The 26,359-nt window shown below is 41.5% G+C and overlaps 1 protein-coding gene across 2 annotated transcripts in view; it reads right to left on the reverse strand.

Annotated features, from left to right (window-relative positions):
• The window catches only part of Usp9x (ubiquitin specific peptidase 9, X-linked), a 107,529-nt gene extending 103,257 nt beyond the window's left edge, over positions 1-4,272 (reverse strand). The window contains 1 exon segment of one of the 2 annotated variants that reach the window (NM_001135923.2): positions 4,059-4,272. The gene's annotated coding sequence lies outside the window, so the exon portion shown is untranslated. 2 annotated transcript variants of the gene reach the window in all.
• Positions 4,273-26,359: the final 22,087 nt, after the last annotated feature.

Here is a 26,359-nt window from a genome sequence, read left to right on the forward strand (position 1 = left end):
ATTTCACTGTATGTTGAGATAATATGAATTCCCAAGAAACAAGTATCTTTTCATTTCAGGGATGTAAAAGTTGCCTAGTATTATTTTAGTCATAAAGTCACTCACTAGTAACCTATTACTCTGAACATTTTGGTAGAGGTATGGAAGACACCTATTTGTTCTATTTTCCATGGTCAATCAAGCTATTTTTCAAATGTCAGACTGTTTTGACAGTCTAAAAATAAAACTAATCTAAAGCTACTCTCTTACAGTCAACAAACTAAAGGGTCTAAATTTCTTTTAAAATAGTAGTCAGTATCATTTCACTAATATGGCACCTAAGTTAAAGTACCACTAGCTAAGTATGACAGATGTTAAGCCCTCCACTGCTATAATACCTATATAGTGTATAAATGAGAATGTTTAAATGTTTAATAGTGTAATTAATACTAAATAAGTGCTAATTATGCTGAAAATGGAAAACAGTTAGAAAAAACATTTTTATCTATAAAAGTTCTATAATAATATGCAACAATAGCCCCACAGTTTAAACTCTGATACAGTATCAAAATCATAGGCAATACTCTTAAAATATAGCTTTTATTCAGTCCCATATCAGATAAACAACAAAACCACTCCCAAGTGATTCTAATATCCAGAGTTGAGTATGAATGCAGTAAATCCTTCCCAAACACTGTTAGAACATGTAAAATCACAAGAGACGTCAACAAATAACATGGTTCTCAACGATGCAGATCCCAAAACAATGAAATGGAAACTAGACTTGTTTATCAATTTTTGAGAACTATTTCAAGATTCAGAATATTTATCAGCAAGAAAATATAATATACGAAATAATAAAAGTATTGTGTGCTTTTCAAATAAAGTTCAAGTAGTTCAACAACCACAGAATATCTCACTTCATAGGGGATCAAAGTCAAAGACTAATCCATATATAAATATGTGTGTATACACACAAACACACACAAGTGCAAGCACGCATGTGTCTTTGTGTTAATATTAGTGGTCGTGTGTGTGTGTGTGTGTGTGTGTGTGTGTGTGTGTGTGTGTGTGTAGGTCAGAGGGGTGTCAGATCCCCTTGAGCTGAAGTTACAGTCTGTGGGCTGCCTGATGTGGGTGCTAGGAATCCAACTTGGATTCTCTGAAAGAACAGTATGTGCCCTTAACTACTGAGCCATTTCTCCAGCCTTATATATTTCAAATATTTTTCTCTCACCTGCTTTAAACAAATACTGGTTCTAATAATAAAATTCTAGAAATATAAAAATTTTAAAAGTTGATCCATTAAATAGAAAAAATAAACGAATAGAATGTTTTCATGTGTCCAACCAATCAATAACTAAATGACTGGCATATGACAAACATCCATGAATAGCTTTATTAATATGTCAAAAAATAATTTAAAGAGACACCACTAAATCACTCTTCTAGAGATTATCATAAAATGTATTTCAAGATGCTAGAAAACAAAAGAACCAAAGTAAATCCTACTGGATGGAGCATTCCACTGACAGGCAGAAAATGAAGGGATCCCCATGAAATGCTACATAATTTAAGGAAAAAATCTGCTTCAAAGTTACTTTTAGAAAAAGAAAAAGAACAAACAAACAAACAACACTAAGATTCTTGTCCATGCTGTTCTGGTCCTTCCAGACAGTCCCTTAGATTCTACCAAGGTCAGCAAACAAAAGGAACAGCAGAACATTAAGATAACCTATTTGGGGGGAGAAAAAGCTATATATATATATATATATATATAGCTTAAAAGATGGACTTTTTAGTGAGAGAAAACATACTTTTTTTTTCACCCTTGAAACATTAAATTCCAAATACTTCCGGCTTTCATTCTACCAAACACTGGAACAATAAAGTATAATAATAAATAAACAGTAAAGGGGTTAAAGTTGCAAGTTTGACAAAGCAAGTTTAAACATTGCAAAAATAAATGTTGCTATCTCTGTATATTTAATACCTAAATCTTCTAAGAATTGGAAGGCATTTTGCTGAAGCCAAAATGGCAGCCTGGTGATTCAGTAGACCAGAACGATCTAAAGAAAGAGTTTGTAGTCTCTATTTTTAATTAAGTTCAAGTGTACGGCCTGGCCATGGCTAACCAATCCTTATAATAAAGAAAGCTAATGAGATCCCTTATTACCCGCTGCAGAATTCCCACGTTAAGTACACCCAAAATAATTCTTTGTAAGTCAAATTATACAAAGAAGAGAGATGGAAGTCTGGTAGGTTTTAAGGTAAAAAAAAAAATTACTACAAATGCCTCTCCTACCAAAAGAAACGAAAATATTACCAAACCCCACAATTCCTTCATTTACAACCAACGACCCTCTGCAGCAATTACACACACCTGTAAACTGTGGCTGTGAAAATTCAATTAACGGTGTAACTACAGAATTTCTAAAGTAATAATTTAAGTACCTTGTCTCGAAAAATCTTATTCCAGTCTCTGAAGAAACCCAAACAGAAACAAACCCCCAGCTTCGCACCTGTTTAACTTAAATATTTCACAATGAATGAAAAACAATCCATTTATCAAGCCTGAAGCCTCACACCACAAGCATCTGAAGGTTTTATTAGACACAAATTTGCACATACTAGTATTTTCTTTCTTCGTCTTCTTTTTTCTTGTTCTTCAGGAACAGCTAAAAATACAAAGGTGGTAGGTCTACTCTCGCTTGGAAGCGATTTCGGCATCAAGACATCCTTCCAGGCCTTTGGCCTTGAGCAGATGAAGCGGGGTGAGGGAGGTGTGGGAGAGCGATAACCGGCTCAGACTTCCCAGGGCACTGGGCCACCGAGCGACTGCAGGTTATCGCGGGAGGGCGGAGAGGAGACAAACTAGTCCGCAGGCCTGATAGCCAGGCGTCGCCGGCGTCGCCTAGGCCTAGCTCTCCCGCTCCAAATCACTCCACCTCAGTAATGGCGTTCGGTGTCAAGTGGAACAGGCTGAGGGCGTCCGCGGCCGGGTTAAGGGGCGCGCGAACCAACCGTCCCCGCCCCCACCCCCGGCGCGCCCGCGCGCCGTCGCGCGCTCCGAGCCGACCTCCCGCGCGGGTGGAGGGGCCGCACGCCGCGCACGGAGTCTCCATCCTCCTCCTCTCCACTCTAGTCAGGACGGGAAGGGGGAGGAAGGGGAGGGCCAGAGCCGTCAGCCATTTTCCCTGCCAGTCCAAAACACACTCACACACACCGACACGCTCATTCACAGACACGGACACGCGCTCACGGGACACCTACCGCGCGCACGACGGAGGCTCGCGCGCGTTCGCGTTGGCCTGGCCCCCGGGTGACAAGGGAAGCCCCCCACACCAACAGCCAGTGACCCCCAAGGGAGGGACCTCTTACGCACGCACACCCCCTCGCGCCGTCCTCCCCACCCCTCCAGCCAGCTGTAGGCCCCAGAAAGGCGAGTGGCCCGGCATCGCCAAGCTAACTACTCACCAAACACAACACAGGAGTCTTCTAAGAAGCAGGACACGCGGAGGCGGGAGACGAAATGCAAAAGCTCGATCCTGGGACGAGGCCTAACCTGGGAGCATCCCAAGCCAGGGGCTGACGAGGGACAAAAATATGAGGAGAGGCTGCGGATGCCGGGCTCACAGCGCTCTACGCGAACCGACAAGGGGTCGGCCCCTCACCCTAGCCGCCCTAGGGCAGCGGTGGCCACGGCCGCCTCCTCCTCCCTCTCAGCCGGCGGCGGCCCTCTTCCCCCTTCTCCCCTCAGGCTGGGGCGCTCTCTGAGCTCAGTCAGGCTCCGGGCAGTGCGTTTCTCCTGCGTCACCTCCTCCTGCTCCTCCTCCTGCAGCGGCAGTTTCACCTTCCCCTAGTCGCCGCCTCTGTCCCCCCACTCCGGGCCTGCTCGCTTGGCTGCGGCTCCTCTCCTCACTCCCGTCACCGACTCCAACCCCTGGGGCGGTAAAGGCAGCCGCCTCCCTTGAGGGAGAGGCGGCGGCGGCGGCCGGCTCCCGCGAGGCCTGGGAGCGGGTGCAAGGCAGGGAGGGGGTTCGGTAGGACAGAGAGGAGGGCCCGAACGGGCCGTTTACCGAGAGGTTGCGGCTCCGCCACCGGCGGAGTCTAGCTTCCGCAGCTTTGAGTACCACAGCCTCGTCAATATGGCGGATCCAACAAATCAAAAAAGAAAAGAGAAAAAGAAAAAGAAAAAGAAAACCCGCACGGCCAGTGGCAGTGTCGGCGGCGGCAGCGGCAGCAGCGACAGCGACAGCAGCGGCAGCAGCGGCAGCAGCGCAGACTCCCACTAGTCTCAGCGCCGCCCAGGCTCAGAACTTCCCCGCCCCCGTCAGGCCCCTCCCCCTCCAAACCCCGCCCCTCCGCGCTGGGCCCGGCCCCTCCCCCTGCCCAGCCCCCATCTGGGCCAGCTGCCCCCTCTCCCTGTCCACTTCGGGTTGGTGAGGGAAGGAAAGGAAGAACGCTCTGGGCCACTAGGGGGCCCGGACAAGGCGGTGGAAGGCTGTAACACAGCAAACTGGGTGGGGGAGGAGAAAACAATGCTAGGGAAAGATTATTCAGCTCTACCGTCGCTTCCGGACGGCCTGTCCAGGGTATCTTGCGAGAGCCAGAGACTCTTACATACCCCTCAGCTAGGGGACCTGGCCGAAGGCTGACGAAGGACCCAGAACACTCCAAAGAGGAGGGTGGGGTGGGGTGGGGGAAGGGAGAAACCCAGCAGGCAGCCTGAGCAAAGGGACTAGTCTGTCAGTAATGGTGGGGATGTGGACAGGAGAGGGTTAAGCACAGAAGCTGCAGCCTTGTCGCCGAGTTTGACTAGGGCTGCTTGTTTTTGTTCCATTGTGAACCGTGGCCCCACCATGGAGTGCCCGGATGGTGACGTCACCCGCCTCCCCCTTTTCCGGAATGGTTGGGGGGGTTGGGGGAGGACCGAAAGAAGAGATTCCTGGGTCCCAATGCTAGGCGTTTGCACCCGCGTCGCTTGAGGGTCTTGACTGCGCAGCTGACCCGCGTCACGTGACACGAGGACAGGACAGGTGGTGCCAGGTCCTGAGGGTTTGGCCACCTGCACCCGGCCGATAAGGGGAAGGTGTGGCTTGCACTCCAGAGCAGAGAGCCTTCCCACTCCACTTTGAGGGAGGCGCTTTAAGCAGCCCATTCACAGGATCCTGCAGCATCAGTACCTAAAAGCATTTCGTCAGTCTTAAAGGCATAGTGACTGGGACTGAGAATATTTTGGACACAGGAATCCTTACAACAGAAAAGACAAAAAATTATACACTATCCTACACACCTTAGCTACTCAGTAATACTAAGTCTAGCAAAATGAACTTCCATTGCCCTATCATCAGCACTATTCAGTGTGAGAACCTGGGAGGGACTTAGGAACTCATCCGCTATGTCAGGGACTATTTTCTGTATACTGAGAATTCAAAGTACAGGCTGCAGAGGAAAAATGTATCAGAGCAATCTCAAATGTTGGTAGGTTTGGAACAATTCCATAATTTACCTAAAATTCACAAATGAAGAGGAAATAAATCGATCACATTTCATTTTGACTTAAAAATGCCTGTTGGCAGCAAATCTCATTTAAAATCATTATAAAATACTATAAAGTCCATTATATTTCGTATAGGGTTGTTGAAGTATGCTATAAATATAGTCAATTCTAATAAATGAATGTTAAATGGAATCCCAAAGAATTCAGGTGATAGGGGTTGGGGATTTAGCTCAGTGGTAGAGCTCTTGCCTAGCAAGCGCAAGGCCCTGGGTTCGGTCCCCAGCTCCGAAAAAAAAAGAAAAGAAAAAAAAAAAGAATTCAGGTGATAATGAGTTACTGGTGTAATTTTTTAAAACCATTTCTCTATGCAGCACATGACTGTTTTCACCACAAAAACAAATAGCTTACCCTAAACCCATTATTTATAGTCCTTATTATAACTCTCAACACATGCAATCTTGTTTATGTAATTACTTCCATGCATGCTTTCCCTTGCTTATGGAGCCTCCCAAGAGAGAGGTTACCACCCATTGAACACTCTAAATTTGCTAAGCGGGGAGGGTATTTAATCCTCAGAACCCTCTGAAACAGAGGGATTAGTATCTGTAGCCTTGATTTTAAATAGAAAAACAAAACTGGTAAATCATTTGTTTAAGATCAACAGGATTGGTAAATAAATGTAGTTCTTTTGGCCACATCTAAAGTGCATCCTTAACAAAAATGTCCACAGTAGCCAATTCTATTCAGCATTATACTTGAGGTTCTAGCCAAAGAAGGAAAAGACGTGAGAGATTCCCAGATATGAAAGGAAAAATTAAAACTTTCCTTGCAAATAACATAATCTTACATAGGGAAAGTCCTAGGTAATCCTCTATTAAAAACAATAAAACTAATACATGATTTTTTTAACAAGACTGAGGCTAGAGATCTGTCTACTTCCATTCATCCTCTCAAACAAAATGCTATCACATTATACCCTAAAAATATGATTACTATGTGTCAATTTAAAATTACAATCCAACCCTTTTTAGGCAACCTACAGAATGTTTTTTTAAAAAGTCTCTGTAAATCATTTATCTAATAGGGAATTAACATCCACAATATTACCTTCAACTCAACAGCAAAACAAATAAAATCCTTCAATATAGAAAAAAACAAAAGGGTCTAGAGTGAGGGTCTAGGATGGCCAGGACTACACAGAAAGACAATGCCCAAAACACCAACAAAACCAAAAATAAAACAAAACAAAAAAAAGCAAAAGGAGCCGGTGAATAATTCACTGGGTAAAAGTGCTCGCTGTTAAGTCTGACAACCTGAGTTTGATCCTTGGAAGCCACATGGTGGAAGAAGTAAATAGGTTCCTTCAAGTTGTCCTCTGATCTCTGGTAATGCATGTACACACACACACACACACACACACACACACACACACAATTTTAAAATGTAAAAACTAAGCAAAGGAAACTGGATATAAGGCAGTTATAGTTGCCTGTAACCCCAGCACTCTGGAGGCAGAGGCAGAGTCAGGATGATGTTCAGATTGAGTCCAGCCTGGGTTACATAGTCAAACTCTATCTCAAATGGTAAAATCAAAATTTAAAAATGAAAATAGATAAAGGACTGGAACACACATTCATCAAATATGTGAATGGCTAATAAATACATGAAAAAATACCTAACTGAACCATTCATTAGAGATGTGTAAATCAAAGTCACTCAAGATAACACTTCATAGTCATTAGAAAGACTATTATAGAAAAAGCAAGCTAGCAAGCAAGGAGATAATGAGTGCCAAGATACAGAGAAATTGAAATTCTACCTTGTGGTGGAAAAGTAAAATGGTACAGCTGCTATTGAAAGCCATAGGGCAGATCTTCAAACAAACAAGCAAACATAACATTACTAATTCTACTCCTAGGTAAAACCTTAAAGAACTGAAAACAGGGGCCCAAACAATTGCTTGTATACCAAAGCTCATAGTCACAATAGCCAAATGTGGGGACCACCCAAATGTTGAGTAGATGAATAGATAAACAAAATGTGGGAGATATATACAATGAATGTTACTCAGCCTTAAAAAGGAATGAGTCTCTGACAGACATTAGAACATACATGAACCTTGGAAACATACTGAGTAAAATAAGCAGGACAGAAAAGTTCCCATGCGATTTCACTTCTGTGTGGTACCAAGAGTAGACAAAGTAGGGCTGGAGAGACGGCTCAGTGGTTACGAGCACTGACTGTTCTTCCAGAGATCCTGAGTTCAAATCCCAGCAACCACATGGTGGCTCACAACCATCTGTAATAAGATCTGATGTCCTCTTCTGGTGTGTCTGAAGACAGCTACAGTGTACTCATATATAATAAATAAATAAATCTTTTTTCTTTTCTTTTTTTCGGAGCTGGGGACCAAACCCAGGGCCTGGCGCTTCCTAGGCAAGCGCTCTACCACTGAGCTAAATCCCCAACCCCAGCACATCTAGTTTTTTTTTTTAAATATTTATTTTATATCTATGAGTACACTGTAGTTGTCTTCAGACACACCAGAAGAGGGCACCGGATCTCATTACAGATGGTTGTGAGCCACCATGTGGTTGCTGGGATTTGAACTCAGGACCTCTGGAAGAGCAGTCAGTGCTCTTAACCGCTGAGCCATCTCTCCAGCCCAGCACATCTAGTTTTAAGTCTTAGTTCTCCAGCTACTCCCCAGGAGCAAGTGTACACTTGGCTGCCAGGCTGGGTATGGCCACAGGACTGGCCCCTGGGACATCCTTCATTGTTTTTGAGACTGAATAAGAAGTAAGTCCAATGCCACAGTATAAGTGAAATGAAGACTCACTGTAGTCAAGCCCTTTCTTCTCACTTCCCCTATCTTGGTTTCTCTTTTCTAACAGTTGTCCTTTCAGGTTGAAGACTATAATTCTTTTAAACTTCCTGGTTCTTTGCCATTAGGACAAAACTTTATTATATTCCATTTCCTCATAAAATTTCTCATTGTACTCTATCCCCTCCTCACTCAACCCCAAAAATATTTGCCAAGTCTACTCATACTTATATATTCAGACATATATATTCATGTATGCTAAGTATATGCTTACTAGCATACATCCTAAAATGTAGGCTTTCTTGAGGACAAATTTCAAACAAGTTCTATAGGCAAGGGGTTAAATGATTCTCCCTATGGAAAAAAAATTTCCCATTAGAAATGATCTGTCCATCTTGCTCTGATTGGCACCTCTCTGAAACTAACCTATTTGCAGTCAAGGACTTGGCTCCAAAGTCCAGCAAGAACACCAAGAGTAACTCAGGTTGGATCATCTCTGTCTCAGGGATATACTCACAAAGAAGACATTTCCTATACCTGCCTACTTGAGAGAGCTAAAGCAAACTTTAATCTTAGAAACTGCACCAGCAGTCACCAGTGAATGTCACAGTCATTACAAGGAAAACATCAACGATAAGCTAGCTAAAGATTATTATTAAATCAAAGAATATTTAAGATTATTAAATAAATCTTCATTTTTATATAGTTTAGTTTATATATGAAATTGGATAGTTGTCTCAGATTTCATAATGAAACCTTAATATATTTCATATCAAGTTGTGAAACTGAACAAAAATGTCTAACTATTCACAAGAAAGACATTTAATCAACCATGTTTTCTCCCTCCTGAATTTTGTGCTTTTTTAATTTTTTTGGCTGTTTACAATTTGTAATTTGTGGTGATTCCTTTTCTCATTATAAATATTCACTTTTTTTGTATAGTTTGTAGAAAGCTCCCTAGATTGTGTCAGACTTCACAAAGCCCAGAGTTTTCCCCATTATCTCATTAGAAATTATGAATCAAGCCTTGCAGTGGTGGTGCACACACCTTTAACCCCAGCTCAGAGGCTGAGGCAGGCAGATCTCTGAGTTCCAGACCAGCCTTGTCTACAGAGTGAGTACCAGGACAGCTAAGGCTACACAGGGAGACATCTCTCAAGGAAAGAGAGAAAGGTGGAGGGGGTTGGGGGAATGACAGGACACTAACAGGTACACCAGCATCCATTTCTCTCAGCTTCCTGAGTGTGGATGCCTCAACCTGCCTCAAACATCATGATAGATAAATTGTATAACAATGGATCAAAATTAGTCCTTCCTGGGGTTGGGGAATTTAGCTCAGTGGTAGAGCGCTTGCCTAGGATGCGCAAGGCCCTGGGTTCGGTCCCCAGCTCCGAAAAAAAAGAACCCCCCCCCCCAAAAAAAATTAGTCCTTCCTTCCTTAAGTTGTTTTTGCTAACTCTTTTGTCATAGAAAGAAGAAACGTAAATAATTTAGTGCCAGTGTAAAGTCTGTTCGTGTTTTGTGATAGCATCTTCCAGTGACTAAACAACACGAAGTTGTTTGCAGCAACCTTTAAAAAGCCAAGGGGAAAAAAAAACAAGGCAAACACATGGAACAAGATGAAATATTTTTCACCTTGATTTTATTTCTTTTTTTTTTCTGTTTGTTTTGAAACAGGTCTCTCCATAGTCCTAGCTATCCTGAAGTTCACTATGTAGACCAGACTAGTCTCAAACTTACAGAGATCCATCAACCTCTGCCTCTTGAGGTTTAAAAGTATGGACAACCATGACAAGCTCACTTTGGTTTTCAAGCTGGTAAGGTGCCCCAAGCCTGTGCAGGAAACTGTATGGCTCTGCAGGATGCCCAAAAAGGCTCCACATGCAGGAACAAAACCAGAGGAATTACATGGCAGCAGGGCAGACCACCAAAGATAAGAAGCAACTTAGAAAAGCGCAGGTGACAAACACCTATTTCACTAAAAAGTAGCTTTTCAAACTGTTGACACTCTATAGTAGGTTCCTTGGTTAATAAACACTATACCATTGTTAATAATCATGTTGTTGACTCCTTTAAGAATGAGCTCTTCCAGTTGTGCTCTCTCTGTTAGATTTATCTATATTTGGCTATCGTGCAATAAGCACAAGAGACTAGAGAGCTGTAAGATTCGAAGCAATCTTGAATCTAGAGAGATTCAAGATTCGAAAATTGAGACCTGAAAAGGCTGGCTGAATCCCAGAGCTGACTCTCCCCACTCCCAACAGGAAGCATCAGTTAATATTTGTCCAGTGAGTCTGTGTTCTTCATTCAAAGCGTTAGGAGATTCTTTTTGCTTTAGATTATGGGGATCTTTGGATGTTCTGCTTAAAATGTGAAAGGATCAATTTCCTGTAGTCTGTGCAAACTACCACAGTGTAAAATAATTAGATCTTTTTGTGGTTTTCTTGTAAGCAAAAGATAATTCTGTGTAGCTCTAAGAAGTACAGATTTCTTTAGCCTGAGAGGGAGGATCATATTGTTTGTCACACAGCTCACACCTATTCCTGACCCTATCATGCCAGCCCCAGCTCCTCACAGAGGCATAGCTCAGAGCCCTGGTCTGGAATATTCTGAATTGTCTAGGTCTTCCCTATTGTCAACATAAGCCTCCTAAGTTTATTATACACAGAATAACAACATGACTCTTTTAATCATTTTCATAATCAAAACATGATATTCTACAGGACCACTGTCTTGATCCTTTGGGGCATTGTCATTCTGGAAACAAGAAAAAGACTGGGGCTGAAGAAATAGCATAGCAGTTTAGAATACTTGCTGTTCTTACTGAGGACCCAGATTCACTTCCCAGCACCCACATGGCAGTTCACCACTATGGGTAGCTCCAGTTCCAGGGGATCCAATGCCCTCTTCCAACATAGGCACCAGGCATTCATATAGGGCACATACATACATACATACATACATACATACATACATACATACAGGCAAAATACACACATAAAATAAACATAAATCCTTTTTCACAAAAGAAAAAATCCTTTGGCACTATTGAAATTCACAGCATAAACAAAATTATAAGGGATTTTCTTTTTTACAATCCAGTTTCCTAATAGAATTGTCTGGAAATATTTTTTAAAATGTGTTAAGATTCTGAATTCCAAAAATCATTCTTAGTATTGAAACAGCTTCTTTAGAAACCTTTGTAAATAACATAGCAATGACATGAACTCTGTTTTTTATAGAACTTTCTAGAATCAAGACTAGCAGTGCCAAGAATTCAACTAAAAGAGATGCTTCCCAGATAATTCCATGGCAGATTACTGAAGTGTGAATTCTACTTATTTCATAATTTCTAAGACATTATTCATTAACCAAGTTTGTATGTTTGAGAGTGTGGTCACAGAGTGATTATTTTATTAAAGATATCCTGCAATTCAGAACTTTTTACTGATTCAAAGAGGGCCCATTTTTTCATTTCAATTGACACTAGTAGGATCTGGGCATATGTTTATTTTTATATTGTAAATATTGCATGTTTTATTGCTAAAAACAGACATTCTTTTTTGGCTCTTAAATATCTTTTGTCTCTTACTCTTAAAGACTTCATGCCAGGTAGTGGTAGTAGTGGTGGTGGTGGTGGTACATGTCTTTAATCCCAGCACTTAGGCAGACCCAGGCACATCTCAGTGTGCTTGAGGCCAGCTTGGTCTACAGACTGAGTTCCAGGACAGCCAGGGCCCAGAGAAACCCTGTCTGAAAAAAAAATCTTTTTAGAAAAACAGGAATGGCTACCTGTCAGCTACCTAGCATAAAAGGTCTCCTTTCCACTTTTCGGTTCATCCCAGGACCTTTTGCCTTTTTGAGGGTTGACTGGGGTACGACAGCAGACATGCAGCTCTGCCCTTGCTTTAGCCAGCCCATCTGCTTGTTTCCAGGAGGTGCTGCTGTTGGAGGCTGGCTGTTCACTCTCAGTTTGCTTAAGCACTCAGCCAGCCTTTCCTTGGTCAAGTCCTTCAACAAACATGGAAGCGCCTACTGAAAGTGTGACAGATGACAGCTTTTAAATGTGTGCTACAAATGGCAATGGAACAAGCAGTGTTCTGGAAAAGGGCTTTCCATGTACTTTAGAACCTCCAAGCAAACAAAACTCTCCTATGTAGCACATAACCAAACCATTTAACAAAATATGATGACATTACAAAACTGTCTGGCCAATAGAGGAGAAACTGTCTTGTATTCTACCACCCAAATCAACAACTAATGTCATTTAAACATATTTCCTTTCAGATTTATTTCAATGAGCAGTTTTTCTAAAAATCAATTCTTTTTTTTTCTTTTTTTTTTTTTTTTTTTCTCGGAGCTGGGGACCGAACCCAGGGTCTTGCACTTGCTAGGCAAGCGCTCTACCACTGAGCTAAATCCCCAACTAAAAATCAATTCTTAAAATAATCTAACAATATTAAAAAATATTTGAAGTTTTTGTTTGCTTTGTTTTTGGGATAAGGTCACATGTAATCCGGGCTGATCTCAAATGTGCTACAGAGCTGAGGCTGACCGTGGATCATTAACCCTCCAGCCTTCCCTCTCTTCAATGCTGAGATTACAGACATGCCTTGCCACATCTGGGATAAGTTTGAAAACTGAAAGACAAAAATATTTTTCACAATTCTGAAACACAACTGCTATAATGGGTTATATATGTATTTTTTACTGATCTTCAAAGATCTCATTGTGAGAAATAGATCTCTATGAATATTCATATAGTCATTTACATGCTCTTCATCTCCTTTACCTTCTCCCCTAACTTTTAGAAAATTTTAAAATGTTTCACACATCATTCCACATCTGGGTATATTTAGAACTAAGTAGTTTTAATCAACAGTATCATACTGGGTAAATGCTGGACAACTGGATAACCAGTTGTTAAGTATTTGGTATGTTATTTAATCTTTTTGCTATGATAAGAAAATGCTGACTTTCTAAAGCGGTGCATGAGGACCTCAGGAGTCATCATTGCTGACCTTACAATAACAGAAAAGCAAACAACCTTAAAATCAACAACTCCTCTTAGAGCAATCAGAAAATTGAGGTCACAAGGTTAAAAGTGCCATTACCCCCCTACACACAGACACACAGACACACAGACACAGACACACAGACACAGACACAGACACACACACACACACACACACACACACACACACACACACACACACACGAGACAGAGGCATGAAAAGCTTAGAAAAATTACAGTTTACCAAAGCAGATGTTTGGAATAGAAGCCTGCCAGCTAGGGCCAGAACTAGGGTTAGGTATAGTTAAATTGTAATTGAAAGTGTGTATGGACAAACCTGAGAGTAAAAACTACTAGCTGGGGGCTGGGGATTCTATACAATTTTGTGAGTTTTACCTGCAGGAACTTTCCATGTTCTGAGGGTGTGCTTTTGAGTGAGTTTCGGGAGGTGATTGCCTCTTTTCAATCAGATAGGAGAAGAAACTATTTTGAAAGATTCTTAGAGGATTTTGTTCTCAACAAAGGCATGTCTACAAGGAAAAGTATTTTACCAAAGTCTAACCACCTTAGGTATGGTTCTAATCAAACTGGATGGCTTCTAGCCTTCCACATAGGGGAAAGGAATGCCTGCCAATGTAGATGGGGGTAGGGGAAGGAACATAAGCCAACTTCCCAATCCAGCCATCCAGCTGCATAAGTTCACTAAAAGACCGACAGTTAAGGCAGAAGACTGTAATATCTTTCCCATCTCCAATACTGGAGCCATATCAGTGAAGATTCAATCCTGCTAGCAATGTTTACCTTCGATATGCCTGCCTGTCAACAAGAACATTAAAAACACACTGAGAAAAATTTTAAATACAGTTTTAAGAGCTAAGTCTCAGAAGCTCATTCAGTTATTGGAGAGATACTGGTCACATCAGCAGGGATTTAAAACCACTACAATATACTAAGGGATTTAATAAAAAAAAAAAAACTGGGGGGTTGGGGATTTAGCTCAGTGGTAGAGCGCTTGCCCAGTAAGCGCAAGGCCCTGGGTTCGGTCCCCAGCTCCAAAAAAATAAAATAAAATAAAATAAAATAAAATAAATAAATAAATAAAATAAAATAAAAACTGGAATGCATTCCAAATAAAACAGATAGAACAAATAAAAAATGCTAGATATCAAAATGGGGGCTACAGATGTAGGACAGTCAGAAACTATAGACATAGTGTGAAAAAAGCCCTAGATTCAATACACACACACACACACACACACACACACACACACACACACACACACCACAAATTCTAAATAACCACGACAGAAATCAGGCGCATGCACCTTTTGAGAGGCTCAATTCTAGCCTGGTATGTGAATTCAAGGGAAATGCCAGAGAACGTGAACTCGTGCCAATAGAAACCTCTAAAATGTTAATGCAAAAAAAGAAAGAAAGGGAGGGAGGGAAGGAGGGAAGGAAGGAGGGAGAGCAAAAGGGAAAGAGGGAGGGAGGAAGGGAAGGACAGAGGGTCCTGTGGTTTGGAGAGATGGCTCAGTGGTTAAGAGCACTGGCTGCTCTTCCAGAGGACCTAGATTCAATTCCCGGTACCCACATGGCAGTTCACAGCTGTGTGTAACACCAGTTCCAGGGGATCCTACACCCTCACACAGATATACATGTACGTAAAACACCTACGCACACAAAATAAAAATAAATCTTAAAAAAGGGACCAAAAAGAAAGGAACAGAAGAAATATTTAATATTACACTGGCTGAGAATTTAACAATATTTATAATTATTTACTTTTATTTTATGTGAATACATGTTTGCCTTGACATATGAGGAATGGATACATACCACATATGTGCCTGGTGCCAAAAGAGGCTAGAAGAAGGAATCAGATGTCCTGAAACAGGAGTTATAGAGGCTAGTGTTGTACGAACAGCAGTTGTGAGGAGAACTGGAGTCGAGCTACCATGTACTTAGGGCCACATACTGGGGCTACAGCAAGAGCAGCCAATGCTCCTAACTCCTGAGCCACCTCTCTAGCCTGAAGTCCCCAGCTTTTTTTGTTTTGTTTTGAGTCAGTGTAGCCTTGAACTCTCCCCCACCCACCCCTTTTTTGGAGACAGAGTCTCTCTATTATGTAGATCTGGCTGTCCTAGAACTCACTCTATAGACCGGGCTAGTCTCTGCCTCCTGAGTGCTGGGATTAAAGCTGTGCACCACCACAACCAGACTGAATTTCTCCAAATTAATAATGATAAACACCAACTACAGGTCCAAGAGCAGAAAACAGTAAGCAGAATAAATGCCCCCCCCAAAATTGGTATCTGGGGGGGCTGGGGATTTAGCTCAGTGGTAGAGCGCTTACCTAGGAAGCGCAAGGCCCTGGGTTCGGTCCCCAGCTCCGAAAAAAAAGAACCAAAAAAAAAAATTGGTATCTGGGCATCATGTGTAATCATATAATATCAAATATCATATTCATTGTAGAAATTGTTGGAAGAAACAAGAGGACGGTGACATTAGGTTTCTCTTTGGAACCCTTGCACATGAGAGTGAAAGAAATCTTTAAAGTGCTGGGGTAGGCACACAAACTAGAATTCTGTATCTAGCCAAGTTAATCTTTAAATGTGAAGGAGAAATAAGATTTTTCTCAAAGTTCTTTGGCTGGTAGAATTATCTAAAAAGAAATGTTCAAATAAGCTTTTCAATTACATAGGTCAGAAACTCAGCTCTCTAGTGAGAGACAGTTAGAAAAGAAATAAATAAAGGTAGGATAAAGTCATTGGCATTTCTCCTTAACTGACCTAAGAATAGTTTGCTCAAATCCTAATAGTGAAAGAATATTTGGTGGCTATAGCTGATGGATAGATAACTAAAAAGAATGACAGGCATGTCATGTGCAATGGGAGAGAAGACTCGGGAATATTCTATTAGAAGTTTCTTTAATACCTGAAATAGTATAGTTATTTGGAAGTGGACTCAGATTAGCTGTAAATATATATTACAAACTCTAAGAGCAAGTTTGTTGGAGTTTGTTTCTAAGACGAGTCTCCTAATTTGGCCCAGGCTTGCCCCAAACTCACTGGGCCCAAGGGCTGGTTCTTTCTATATGAGTCACCCAAGTAGTTGGGACAGAAATATGTCATTGTCCCTGATTTTGTTTAACAAAAATTTTCCTGGGGAGACAGAATATACATGCCTATTTACTTACGTAGGTAGGGAACCCAGGACACAGCAAAGTATGGATACAACCTAGGTCCAATTTGGTGGACTGATGAGTTTTATTACAGTTACAGGAATATGGGTAAGGGGTTACTTATAGGACTAGAAATGACTCAAAGGCAGCTGCACCATCAAAGCCCACCCAGCATGGTGACAGCTCACAAAGCAGGGATCCTGGTGCACACTGCACAGCCTGCAGGCAGCTCAACAAGTTAGAAAGTGTCCTTTCCAGGTGCCTCAGTTGGTCTGAACCTCTTCCAGGCACCTTGGCTGATCTGGTCTTAGGGTCTTATTTGCAGTTTGTTTGTTTGTTTGTTTTTTACTCCAAGAGTCTTATTTGCAGGCCAGCTTCCTAGTCTGAGGGGGATGCTGCGCTTCTACTTTGGCAGGGAGGGGCCTCATGAATCTGGTCAGCTTCAGGGACTTCCTGAAGCTATTTTGAGTTATTTAATACCTTGTTTAAATTAAAGAGCTTCCCTGTAGGATGAAATGTTTCAATTTTGGAAGAAACTGTTACAAAACACATGGTTGGGAGATTTTTTAAATGGTATTATTGTTTATTCTTTGAAGATTTCATAACACTGAGAATTTCATATAATATATTTTGATCATAATCATCCCCACTCCTCCAGCCAACTCCTCAAAGATATACAACTCTACCTTGACATCCCGTCCCAACTTTCTGACCTCTTTTTTTTATTTTTCTTAAAATAACCCATCAAGTCCAATTTCAGCTAAGTATATAACCCTAGGTGTAGGCCCATCCACTGGACCATGGCTGACTACCAGGAATCACACCCTTTTAAAAAAACCTTTTTCTCCCTCCCCAGGAAGCCATCAACCGCCAATAGCTTCTCTCTTTTTTTTTTCTTTTTTTTTCTCCCCCCCCACCCCCCGGAGCTGGGGACGGAACCCAGGGCCTTGCGCTTGCTAGGCAAGCGCTCTACCACTGAGCTAAATCCCCCACCTCCCCGCCAATGTCTCAACTGAAGTGGCTGAAGTGGAGCTCATGAGCTCTTCTTTAGGTGTTTATTCTTTTTAAGTATAATTGACATGCTAAGAAAGAAGAGAAAAGGGGTTGGGGATTTAGCTCAGTGGTAGAGCGCTTGCCTAGCAGGCGCAAGGCTCTGGGTTCGGTCCTCAGCTCCGGAAAAAAAAAAGAAGAGAAAATGGAACCTTATAAAATGCTCAATTAACACCAGGAAGGGTAGGAAAAGAATGAAAGAGATCAAAGAACAAGGTCAAAGAACAGAAAGGAATAACAAACATGGGAGACAGAAATACAGCTATATTGATAGTACTAGAAGCATCAGTAGTCCAAATACACCAATTAAAAGACAGCAGAACTAGGCCTGTAGCATAGTGATAGAACCAAGGCTTACAATGTATGGTACCCTGTGCGGCATCTCCAGCACAAAAAAAGAGATCAAGCAAGCTAGGTAATGGGGTGGGAACTGGAACGAGAACCGGGAGAAAGAGCCGGAGCAAGCTAGTCAGAGGTGATCAAAAGAAAAGGCTTACTATTTGTTGTCTAAGAAGCCCATTTTAAATATTAAAGGCACTGAAAGATTAAAAGATGGCCTTGCCTTTAATCCCAGCACTTGGGAAGCAAAGACAAGTGGATCTCTGAGTTCAAAGCCAGCCAGAGAAGTAAACCACTGTCTCAAAAAAAAAAAAAAAAACAAACAATAAAAGTTAAAAATGGCATTTTTGTCTTCCTAACACTATCAAAGGAAAGCAGAAGCGTTTATTTCCAACAAAAATGTTCCAATGAATAATGGTGGCCCTAATTCACTTACGCTTATTTAGAAGGCAGAGTTTGGGTTGTACCTATAGCTCGGTAGCACACACAAAGCCCCACATTCCGTCCCAAGAATCCCCATAAAACTACACCAGGCAGAGGCCTACATCTAACCCCAGCACTGTGGAGGCAAGAGGATCAGATGTTCCAAGAGGGTCTGTCGAAAACAAAACAAAAAAGACGATCACTCTTTTGTTCTGATGTACAAAACACATTCAGTAAGTATAGAGAGACCCACAACCACTTACTGTTTGTACGCATACGTCAGTTTTCACACTTTAACACTAATGGCTATCATTTACTGTTTATTATGTACTAACTGCTCCTCTTATTGACTATATTAGCTCTTGTAGTCCTTGGAATCAACTTTAAATTAGGTACTACTGTCATTATATTTTAGATAATATAGGTTAAGCATTTAGTCAGATTTTTGTGATTTTTTTCATCTGAGAGTCAAAATTTAGCTCTATATAGTGTTTTTAGCCTTTCTGTAGGGGTTACACATATATGGGCATGTGTGTGTGTGTGTGTGTGTGTGTGTGTGTGTGTGTGTGTGTGTGCGCACGCGTCTGCCATGCATGTGCGCACATAAGAATGTGTTTTCATGTGGAAACCAGTGGACAACCTTGAGCGTGGCTCCACAGGAGGTGTCCGTGTTCTCCTCCTCCTCTTCTTCCTCCTCCTCCCCCTCCTCCTCCCTCTCCTCCTCGTCCTCTTCTTCTATTTTTTAAATTTTGATTTTTATCTATGTGTTTGTGTATGTGTATGCAACATGTGTAGGAGTCCTGTTGGAAGGCAAAAGGGTGTTTCAGATCCCTTGGAGTTGGAGTTACAGCTGGTTGTGAACTGCTTGGCATGGGTGTTGGGAATTAACTTGGGTCATCTGAAAGAGCAGCTAGTGTTCTTAATCACTGAGCTATCTTTCCAGCGCCCCACTGGAGACAGGGTCTCTCACTGACCTGGAACTTGACAAGAAAGCTACACTGGCTGGCCAGTGAGCCCCAGAAATTCATCTTTGTCCACCTTCCCATTGCCACCATTATAAGCATATACCACCATATCTGGCTTTTTCTCATGTGGGTTGGGAGATGAACTCAAGTCTTTTTAGCTATTGAGCTATCTCCTCTTTCACCGTTCTATATTGTAACTACATATAAACATAGTCATAGAGTGGACTAGGAGGTTACCTGACTACAGTAGTCAGTATTCCTTATTATCAGCCTTTTACTATTATTATATTTCATTGAACCTGGGGTACCATCTATTACAAGATACATCACTAGATCAAATGCCGCTGACAAGGAAAGAAGATGCTGCCAATCACAATGATGGAAGATTCTACTGAGTGTTGGAAAATACATTCCAGTTTCAAAGGCACGAGAAAATGTACTTTTCAGATGAATAGAATTCAGTGATTATGAAGTAAGTTCATATTTAGAGTCCAAGTGGCTTTAACAACTGCCACTGTCCCAAAGGTCCCTTACATAGCATGTTTTGAGAGTACCTTTGAGAGGTAAACTTGCTTATTTAACTGCCTATTTGATGTCTCCATGTGCATAGTTTACAGTTATCTCAAAACTGCATGAGTTTTTGTCATCCACCATCTTGTATGGTTACTTCGTTCTTTCCCATTATTCGGGTCAGATACCTTGGAGTCAACAGATTCTGGTACTTCTACCTTCCGCAAAACCTCATAGTTTGGGCATTTCTTGCCATTCTCATACACCAGAGTACCTGTAGCAGAGACGTAGCTGCTCACCTCAGCCATGCTTCCCTCTTCCTCCCGGGCACACATGTTCCAGCTTCCTTTAAGGCAGATAGAGCCATATGATGAGATTATGGCTCTTTGGTGGTGGTGCTGGTATGCATGTGTTCAGACAGGTTCTCATGTAGCCCAGGCTAGCTGGCCTGGGATTCAATATATACCTGAAGATAACTTTGAATGTCTGATCCTCCTACCTTTTACCTTCAAAGCACTGAGATGACAGGAATGCACTACCCATACTCCACATTAGCACTGCTGGATGAATCCCAAAGCTTTACATATGCTAGGTAAGCACTCTACCAACCACACTCCATTCCTAGCCCATAGATGAGGTGACAATTGGTAGAATATATGAAGACATTTTTGGCTATAAAACTCCAATAGTCTTAACTGCGTTTCTCTCCTTCCAGTTTGTTGCAACAGCAATAACTGTGGATTGTCACCTCAATGATTTGGTTGCTATGTGTTGAAAGCAACAGAGTCCATGTGAGGCAGGGTTTCTGACTGCTTAGGGGAGTGCCCTTTGACCTGTTCACCTGTCCAGTACATAAGATGAGTGATTGCAATCTGGGGGGTTCTGAGCACTGGGCAGTAAGGAAACTGATATTGGAGTTCAGAAAGATGGAGAGCCACATTACAAAGCAGCAAAATTCTTGATTAAAATGTCACCTGTGATAAATCGGGAGCCATACAAAATGCCTCCTGTGCCAATAACTTCATGGAAAGGGGACAGAAGGCAATGGGAGGTGTGCATCGGTGGTTATTTGGTGCATTTAGCAAAGGAGGGAGGAAGGCAGTGGGCAAGGGGTGGAGGGCAGCAAACGCAGGCAAGAACTGGCTGAAGAGCAGAAAGGAGAAGTCAGAGTTGGGAAATTTGGGAATTGGGTTTAAAAACTGGATTTTCGGGGCTGGGGATTTAGCTCAGTGGTAGAGCGCTTACCTAGGAAGCACAAGGCCCTGGGTTCGGTCCCCAGCTCTGAAAAAAAGAACCAAAAAAAAAAAAAAAAACAAACCCTGGATTGTCCCTTTGTCCAAAATACTAGAAGGCAGACTGAGAAATGCTTTGTGCATCCAAAATGTAAGGGAATGTATGACATGCCGATGACTTTGCACATCTTCATCTAGGCCACATGAGCAAGGCTTAACTGCAGTCTGAAAGGAGTCTTGGCAGAGTGCCCTGTGATTGCTCCTGGAACAGGCAGCGATAAGGACAGGGGCTACTGCAAGGGAGTTCCTTGTCCCTATCTTGTGGGAGACCGCCACAAGGCCATTTCTCAGCCATCTTCTTTGAGGGAGGACAGTCCTTTCCATCCTCCCTGACTCCTACCTCAAGGACATCTGTAGGCCTCTGTGGTATATGAGGATACCCCTGTTCTGCACTGAGATCTGCCTTCTGCATGGCTGAAGAACCTACCTACCGTCAGGTGGTTTGCTTTGTCCTTTGGCTCCTTGGGTCAGACATCATCCTGTAGAACTCAGATGCAGAGCACTGATGCCATGTTGATCCCATTTCCACAGCTCTTTAAGTAATAGCATTCCTACCCATTTGATCCTTGCTATGTAGGACCAGCCAAGTCAGCAAAAGAGTAGCAAGCCAGCCTAAAACCTTTCTCATTTTAAGTATACAGCAAGAAAAAAGGAACTTGGCAGTATCTCTGTATACTTAAAAACTGGAACTGTATTGTTTTCTTTTGTTTTGTTTTTTTTCAAGACAGGATTTCTCTCTGTGACAGCTTTCGCTGTTCTGGAACTTACTCTGTAGACCAGGATGGCCTTAAACTCACAGAGATCCACCTGTCTCTGCTAGGATCAAAGGCACGTGCCACTATTACTCAGCTTCTGGAACTGTATTTTAAGAGAACATATTTGTTAACATCTACTGCAATTTTTAAAATACATATTCTTTCTGACTCAATATTTCTACTACTCTGAATCTAGCCTAGAGAAACAAGAACACTGGGACTAATTATAGAACTTTTGTGACAGTTAAAACAGGGCAACCTGTGAAATAAGCCATGGCGTATACATGCTGAGGACTATTATGCATTAGTTAAAAAGAAATAATCTGTGTGAAACTTCTAAGATAAATTACTTAATGAGTAAGGGAAACTTAGAAAATGATCATTATACCGTGAACTGAAATTTAAAAACCTATAGAAATGGCATATATTTCAAAATAACAAGTGCTTATATGTTTAAAGGTGCACATAAATGCCAACCAATACAGTAGTTGCTTCATGAGAGGGATAAAGAGAAGGCAATTGGGATTGGGAGGGTGGATGGAGAGGGCTGTAGTCTTGTAATAATAAACTGTCTTCCAAAGACAATGAAGACTTGTGCAACAAGAAACCAATTGTTTTATAAAGGCCATTTGGCTGTGCTGCAGAGACTGCCCCTCTTCCTTACCAGTTTAACATGCACTGGTTCAACCTGCAACTGCTAGCAGGAATTCTAGGGGGCTAATGCAGTTCACTAGTGACTAAGAGATTCTGTCAGTCAAGAGCTAGTCAAGAATAGGAGGCCATATTAATAATTTTAAGTAACTAGCCAAGGGGATGAAAGGAACTCTATGATATTTTGGAGGCAGTAACTATAAGAAGCAGTGACTGTCTCAGGTATGGGATTTGCAAAAATGATGGAACTAGTAGAAGCTAGAAACTGGGAGGAGGAGCTCCGTGGAGCTGGGCCCAGGCTCCATGAAGGGATGCTGCTCACCTCATGCTGACATTTTCTGAAGCTCGTTAACTGCAAACAACTCAGCTGCACACCCAGGGAAGGCACAGCTGGTACCAAGGAGAAGTGTCTCTCGGGGAAGCTGAGAGACACAGGAAGCTGACAGGAAAGAAGAAGAGAAAGCATTTAAGTTCCTTCACCCCGCTTGAGCCTGTCAGTTCTTCTATGCCCCTCATAGCCCAAGTCAAGCAGGAAGCCACCAGCAAAGAAGTTATGTGGCTTACAGAGTTTCCAGTCAAAATCTAGATCATAGGTGCCGGACGGAGATCCTGGGTTCCATCCCTCGTCCCCCAAAACTGTACATGATGGCACAGGCCTGTAACTTTTAGAAATGAGGTGAAATGATTAAGGTGTCCTTTATTTAAATTAGACAGGAGGCTATTTTCAGGGAAGAAGGGGACCAACAGGTCGGGAAAAGAGGGACAGGAGAGAGTCGTGGGCTAGTGAAAATCAGTACAATGTTATATACATAAGAAACTGTCCAAATGAAGCCCGTTATTTTGTATGGTAACAATAAAAGGCCAGGTTTCAATAAAACACATAATTAGTAAACAAATGATTGGATGGATATTTATGAATTGTACAGGTCTGGGCTGTCCACACTGATGACAAAAGCATTTACATATCTCCTGCTATCCCTTCACTAAATGCTTATGTCCCAATCCTGACGCTCTTTCTGAGTCTGGATGCATTTAACATAAAACTACCATTCTGGATGCGCCAAGAGTTTATAAAATAAAGGCAAGATGCAGGCTTCCTATTCATCTGCCAACTTTGTAATTACTAGCTTGGCATCCTAGCAAACAGTGGGCTTTTTTTAAGTATCAATATGTAGATTGTTTCAAAGTTACAAGGTTTGGTTTGGTTTTGTTTTTTGTTTTTTGTTTTTTTGTTTTTGGAGGAGTGTGGTGCTGGAGTTAGATAGACCCCAGGCCTTGTGCATGCTCAGCAAGCTCTCTTCCACTGAACCACACTAACTACCATTATGCTTTCTGAAGTTCAGATTGTTCTATCTCGGGCCAGTAAGAGCTCCTTAGAAAGTGTAGTTTTCTTTTCATCCTTAATTTCTAGTAAGAGGGTCTTCCAGGTTCATCTTGTATCTATCTATTCAGCCTCAGAACTGGAAGGAGCCATTTCTCTAAGGAGCTCTGAATGGTTTTCTGTTTAAATGATATTTAAACATCATGATCTGCATGCAGTCTTGACTGACATTTTGGTATAATTTCTTTCTTGGCTCTTCATTGAACAGAACTAAGAAAGTTGTGCCTTTTAGAAAAGGAAATTATGACAAACTCCTACTTCCAGTCTAAGAAGTAAAAAGGTTTCCAGTTAATTTCCTTGAGTTATATCTCTCTTTTCATGTGTAAAATCTTAGTTCTTAATGATGTTAACATACTAAATTATCTGGTTTACTCCACTACACAAATGTAGTTCTGGGATAATATCAATGCTATTAGTGACAATTTGATCATGGAATGCCATTTAAGATTTAGCTAGTTATTTTTGTCCTTGAAACCCAGACACAGGGGGATACATAATAAAAACACTCTGTCTATAAGTCACTTTTGCCACTAGCTTTATAGTTGGGCTCCCCTTCCCCAGTTCATCTTTAAATTTTAAAAACTATCTTTTTTTTTCTTTTTTGCTTATATTCAATTTTTTAAATTATTAAAAACCAATTTTACAGTTCTCAAGCTTATATAACAAACTAGCGGTGTAAAACAACAAACATATATTCTCTCAGAGTTTTCCAAGGTCAGAAAGCTGGGGCAGCTTAGCTTAGCAGTCCTGGTTTAGAGATGCTCAAGGCAGGCTCTCTTACCAAGCTGCAAGCATCTTAAGGCTAGTTCAGAGCTGGAGGTGTGGCTTCCAAGATGGCCTCTCATAAGGCTCTCATTGAGCCTCAGATTCTCCTCATGTTCTTGACAGAGCAAAGAATTTCCCAGAGAACAAATGATCCGGGAAAGAGAAAGGGCAACAAGGAAGCTACATTGTGTCTAAAACCTAGTTGTGATGGCTTCTCCGCCTTTTGGCTAAGATCAAGTGTAAAAACCTAGTTGTGGAAAGGATCACACAGCCCAACCAGGGCACCCTGTTGGTAGGACATCACAACGGTCTGAATACTGACAGATGGTTATCATTGAAGGTTATCTTTTACATAAAACTAAAAACCAAAACAACAAAAAGTATGAAGCAAAATACATTCAAAGAAGCTAGATCCCACCTTCGTACATTCTGAACTCCCTCCCTCCACCCTTAGGAAACCACTTTTACCAATTCCTGCTTCATCTTTCCAGTCTTTTGTCTTGAAAAATATCAGAAAATAGAGACTTACAACTCTCCAAGATTGATTTGCTATAAAGCATTCCTGCACCTTGCTTTTTCTCAGCACCAGTACTGTTTTTTTTACCCCTGGGGGAGGGGGGTCATTCAAGACAGAGTTTCTCTGTGTAGTCCTGGTTGTCCTGGAACTGTAGACCAGGCTGACCTCATACCTCAGCCTGCCAAGGGCTGGGATCAAAGGCGTGTGTCACCACTGCCTGGCTCAGCACCATACTCTTAACAGCAGCATACAGATGTCATCAGTCCATTACGGTGCTTCATTCAACTCTGCTATGTAACTACTGTCCTTTAGTCACTAAAGTTTAGTGTTTCAATGCCTTCATCATTTTGCAATTATTCTTTACATTTAGGGTACCTGAATTGCTTAAATTTTTTGTCATTATAAATAAGGCTATAGTAAATATGCTTGTTGTATGAATTTTCTGGATGTGCAATTATCTTAGACAACTTGAATTAAAGGTACAGATTCATTAAGTCCAAGGCCGATACTTTTTGCCTGTTCTATACATTGTCAAATTGATCCACATTAAACATTACATATACCCCCATGACATTCCTATATAAAACAGTGTTCGTTTTGTTCTGTGCTTTTTGTTGTTGTTTTTATTTTTGTGGTTTTTTTCTTTTTGAGACAGGCTTTTACTTTGTAGCCTTGGTTGTCCCAGAACTCGCTCTGTAGACTAGGCTGGCCTCGAACTTGAAAACCCACCTGCCTTAGCCTCCCAAGTGCTGAAACTAAAGACATGCTACCATGTTTAGGCTCTTGTCTACATTCTCATCTGCATTGAGTTAATCTTTACTATTTTTACAGAAAGCTAAGTATATCTGTGTAGTTGTACATTTTTGCACCATATCTTAGTACTTAGTTTACCCTATCAGCTCTTGTCTGCATTCTCATCTGGACTGAATTAATGTGAAGGAGTCGTACATTTTTACACCATATCCTAATACTTAGTTTACCCTATCACTATGCATGTCAATGATAATGCATTACTTTTGAAATTCACACACACATATCAAATACCATTTAATTTATTCTTCCATATTTAATCTAAAGTGCATGTGGACTCCAAGAATATTTTTCTGAGCCATTAATATTTAGTATTTACATGCAAGGCTCTAATGATAGTGCAAGTAATATAAAATCCAATACAAATTATTACGATATACTTATATGCTTAGAGATC

The sequence above is a fragment of the Rattus norvegicus genome, chromosome X (genome assembly GCF_021556685.1).
Source record: "Rattus norvegicus strain SHRSP/BbbUtx chromosome X, alternate assembly SHRSP_T2T, whole genome shotgun sequence".
Classification (NCBI taxonomy): domain Eukaryota; kingdom Metazoa; phylum Chordata; class Mammalia; order Rodentia; family Muridae; genus Rattus; species Rattus norvegicus.